Below are 4,952 nucleotides of genomic sequence, written 5' to 3'. Positions count from 1 at the left end.
CACCCGTCCCCACCCGTCCCCACCACCCGGCGCGCTCGCCCTCTCACCTTCACCTTCCCGGCCTCACGGCGGCCATCATGCCCCCAACGTCACCAGCAAGCGCCAGCCAGAGGGGAGGCGAGAGGAGGAGGGAGGACGCGCGTGTCACCAGCCGCCGCAGGTTGGCCGCTCTGGCCCGGGTGAGTCGTTGGACTCCAAGCTCAGCTGATTGGACCCCACCCCTCTTTAGGGGTCAGGGGTGCGTCTGCTCAGCGCCTGGAGAGGCATCTCCGCGCTCTCCTTCGCCGCCCGGGCGTCCCAAGCCGATGACGTAGGCCTCGGGACTCCCGCTGCATTCTGGGGGCTGTAGTTCCGCCGGGAGGCTGTCTGGGCTGGGGTGGGCGGGGCCTCCAGCTGTCAAGGGGCAAAGAAAACAAGGGCGTGGACGGAGGTTCCCGCTCTTTTGCTTGGTGGCCGCGGGCCTGATCCCGAGGGCTCTGCTAACTCAGGAATCTAACCTTTCGTTTGTAATATTAGAGACGCGCTCTCCAGAGGAAAACAGGAAGCAAGTTGGAGCCGGATGCCCTTCGACTGACTTTGAGAAGAACAGTAACAACAGTCACTGAGCTGGTACTTAACATACCTCATTTCATTTAACCTTCGCAACAGTTCCAGGAGTCTCAGAGAGATCACCCCAGCTCACGTGCGCAGATCACCGGGCCTCATTATGTGCCAGGCACTAGGACACAGCAATAAACAGGTCTCCTGATGGCCACAGTCACAGAAGGGAAGGCCCCAAGTCTGGGCTCCCCAGTATGGCAGCCACCAGTCACATGTGCCCTCGGAGCTCCTAGATGTGCTGTAAGACTTAGGACCAAAAAAGTATGTAAATAATCTCACTGATATCTTTGCATTGATTGTGTGTTAAAGTTGTGAACTTTAAAAAGGGGGATTCTAGGGAAAGTAACCTCAACAGGTGATCTGAGCATAAATTCCTAACTGGGTAGGTGATGGTGGGCATACACTTCAGGCATACAACTTCCTTACTAAAAGGCTTATCTTTGCCTTAGGCAAGCCCTGTCCATGGTTTCTGTCCTTCTAGGTTAACACACCTTTGAAATGCCCCCTTTCAGACCCCTCCAGACAGCACATAATCTTAACTATTCTGTAATCCCCTTCCCAAATGGCTTCCTCCCACCTTCATGTAACCTTCCTGACATTCCCTCCTTAATTTCAAACACGTAAAAGCTGCCAAACTGTTACTCTCTGGACCATTTGAGACCTTGCTCTCTGGCATAAGTCATCAGTTTGGCTCAAATACTCATAAAAATTCTCTACAGGGGGATCGATGGGGGGAAATGTCATACTTTCAACAATAAAGATTTTTAAAAAAATTTTCTACAGGTTTGGACATTTCTCGTGTAGACAAAGTGATAATATTTTGGATAAATTGAATTAAATGAAATATATACCACAATTAAGTTCATCTGTTTCTTTTTACTGTTTAAAATATGGCTACTGCCCTAGCCGGTTTGGCTCAGTGGATAGAGCATTGGCCTGGGGACTGAAGGGTCCTAGGTTCGATTCCAGTCAAGGGCACATGCCCAGGTTGCGGGCTCAATCCCCAGAAGGGGGCGTGCAGGAGGCAGCCAATCAATGATTCTCTTCCATCATTGATGTTTCTATCTCTCTCTCCCTCTCTGAAATCAATAAAAAAATATATTTTAAAAATAAGTAAAAAATTTTTTAAAAACAGCTTTATTATAAATAGAAAAAAAAGCTTTAAAATATGGCTACTAAAAAATCTAAACTTACATAAGTGTCTCTCGGTGATACTGTGGTTTATAATAAGAAATCTATATAGTTGGTCTTTGTCCACTGTGCCTGGCACATAGCTCCTGTATCCTTATAGTTCTCTGTTTAAAAACCATAAGGGCATCTTTTGTTGTAATATTTACTTTTGTCCTTAGTTCCTGGAATAGCTCCGGGGGCTATTCAGATAAAGGTGAAAGTGGTGTGTCTTTTGTTACTTGTCACAGCCCCTTTCAACCAAATCTGAATTGATGTTAATGAATGACTTTTGGAAAGCCTCTAAGGATGGGAGCTGGTTGCCAGGGGAACCAATGATGTGATTAGAGGGTAGGAACTTTCAGCCCTACCACTTCAACCTCCTGAGAGCAGAGAGGGGCTGCACATTGGCTTGATCACTAATGGCCAATAATTTAGCCAATCATGCCTCAGTAATGAAGCCTCCATACAAATCCTTGAATTAGGGGGTTCAGAGAGCTTCCGGGTTGGTAAACACTTTCAGGTGGTGGGAGGGTGGTACCCCGGAGAGAGCATGGAAACTCCTCACCCCTTTCCACATACCTTGCCCTATGCATCTCTTCCACTTGGCCATTCCCAGATTGTATCCTTTTTATAATAAATCGGTAACCTAGTAAGCAAACTGTTGTCCTGAGTTCTATGAGCCACTCTAGAAAATTAATCTAACCCGAGGAGGGGGTAGTGGAAATCTCTGACTTGGTATAACTGGTCATTGTGGACAAATACAATTTTTCCTCCTACTCTTTTACGTTCCTCTGGCTGAACTAATAATCAAATTAACATGAGCCAGATTTATGGGAGAAAATGACCAACGTTGTTAATTATGTACATACATGGGTTCCTTAAGAATATGAGACCCCCAGGACAGATGGGGCAGTGAAGGCTTAAATGCCATCTTGAGCTAAGGAGAAGGGTGGGGGCTGTGATTTGGGACTTCAAAGGGTAGGAAGGCAATGCCTGTGGAAGCAGAAAAGTAAATGTTTGCTGGGTCACCTTTAACAATGGGACACCGAGAGGACCCTTAACTGGCTAGGTTCCTCCCTATCACATCTATTTCATACTAACCTATAGTTATAGATGAATATACTCCCTTCCTGGAGCAGGTCTTCTACCTAAATTCTTTTGATTTTTTTTTTTTTTTTTTAGAAAAGAAGGGAGGAGCATCAATTATTGTTCCAGTCATTTATGCATTCATTGGTTGATTCTCCTATGTGCCCTGACCAGGGATGGAACCGCCAACCTTGGTGTATCAGGATGAAATACTAACTGAGCCACCTGGCCAGGGCTAAATCCTTTTAGTTAGGAGGTTAGGGGGAAAGTCAAAGATTCTTTCGGATCTTTTGTTTCTTAACCAGCTTAAAATAATCAGGATCCCAAAAGGTGTATTTCGGGTGGCAAACGCTGCTTCCTTTCCTGGGCCAGCAGCCCGGGTGGCTACCTGGATTTGTGATCAGTGTTTGAATGGGGGGAGGGGCAGCCTGGTGGGACTGAGCCCTTAACTTGCTATCTCCGGGGAGATAGTGTCCGAATTGAGTTAAAGGTGTAGGACAACCCTTTCGGTGTCTGCTGAGAGCTGGAGAATTCTTTGGTGTGGGGAAAACCCCACGCATTTGGTGAGCAGAGGCTTCAGGCGTGGAGTATTGTATGGAGCACAAAGGAAAACAATAGAGTTTTCTATTTCTCCTGGACATCGCTGGTCAGTAACCACGGAAGAATCTCGCCACAAACGCCGCAGGAGGCAACCGGTACCCGCTGGACCCACCAGCTTATCAGTTCCCAGTGAGGTTGGTCGGAGGAAGCTGTCCCGACCTGTTGCCTAGTGAACCAGTGGCTGTGAGTCAGACTCTGGACTATGGAGCTGCAACCAGACCACCTCGGGGTGTGGCCAGGCCTCCCCGGGACGTGATTCACATCACATCAGGCCGGCAGCACTGCCTTGTGGTGCCGCTGACCGCCTCCTCCTCCAGGCTCCCGGCCTCCCTAAGGAGACAGGGACGAAATTCACCAAATTCCATTTCCTTTCTCTTCCTTGGCATCTTGCCTGGAGGTCCTCCTTCGTCAACATTATTCTGTCCATCCCCTCCTGGGAGCTCTGGCCTCGGCCCTGGTCACCTGCCTGGACTGCCGGGGCCTCAGAATCCATCCCCAGCCTTCTAGTCCGTCCCCCGACCCCCACCCCCACCTGCACCAGGTGTTCTCTCTGGAACAGCATCAAGCTGTAAGGCCCTCAGACAAGACTCCAGTTCGGCTGACAGTGTTATTGGGGAGTGCAGGGCGGGGGGAGTGTGCATTTGCAGATCTCTCTCTTCTACGTTTTCTGTTTCTATGTTGACGGACTTTTTCACTGCGGACTGGACTTGCATTTGCAATCAGAAAAAAAGATAACAGTTAGAAATACCCCTAACGCACGCGCCTTATATATTCGAGAGCAGTTCAGAAAGGGCACCCAGGAAACAGATTGGGCATGGTTGCTTCTGGGGAGAACTGGGCAGTCGGGGGTGAGAGATGAGAAAGCGATTAAGATTGGTGCTGCTTGAATTTACCCTGGGCCAAATGCCTCCAATTAAATAGTAAAGTCCAACTCTTCCTAGATAACGTCCATCTCTCCTTAGCCTGGGGAAATGGGCTTTGCTGGCTTTGACTGTCTTGATTCCTTCCACCCCACCCACACCAGCCAACCTGCGTCCTCTGACCCCACCCGTCTGTGCTTGGCTGGCTCCAGCGCCTGACATGGAGTCTCTCTGCCTAAGAGAGACCTCCTCCCGCCCCGACCCCCACCCCCAAGGCCTGCTGAGATAGCCTCTGCTATCAGACTCGTCTCAGCACTGCTCAGATCTGGCCTGGGTAATTCTTAATTGGAGGGAGGAGCGGTCCTGTGCATTGTAGGATGTTTAGAGGCATCCCTGGCCTCTGCTCACTAGTGCAGTAGCTTCCTTGCCCCTCCCCCGTGGTGATAACCAAAAACGCCTTCCGACATTGCCAAATGTCCAATGTTCCCTAGGAGGCAAAATCGCTCTTAGTTGGGAAGCATTGAGTTAACACAAGCCACCAGTCCCTCCCTTCCCCACAGCAGCCTGCCAGCCATGTGGCACTGATCACACTGGTCCACAGTGAATGCATGTGTTTCTTTCTGCCCTGGCTACTGA

General features: G+C 49.3%; 1 long non-coding RNA gene across 1 annotated transcript in view; it reads left to right on the top strand.

The window, feature by feature from the left end:
• The window catches only part of LOC106727346, a 1,810-nt gene extending 1,224 nt beyond the window's left edge, over positions 1 to 586 (top strand). The window contains exon 2 of the long non-coding RNA XR_001363522.1: positions 517 to 586. This is a non-coding gene — a long non-coding RNA (uncharacterized LOC106727346). The remainder of the gene's footprint in view (positions 1 to 516) is intronic.
• The last annotated feature ends 4,366 nt before the right edge of the window (positions 587 to 4,952 follow it).

This window comes from Myotis brandtii, unplaced genomic scaffold (assembly GCF_000412655.1).
Source record: "Myotis brandtii unplaced genomic scaffold, ASM41265v1 scaffold410, whole genome shotgun sequence".
Classification (NCBI taxonomy): domain Eukaryota; kingdom Metazoa; phylum Chordata; class Mammalia; order Chiroptera; family Vespertilionidae; genus Myotis; species Myotis brandtii.
The sequence above is the reverse complement of the archived record's forward strand: the minus strand, read 5'-3'. Positions and strand labels throughout refer to the sequence as shown.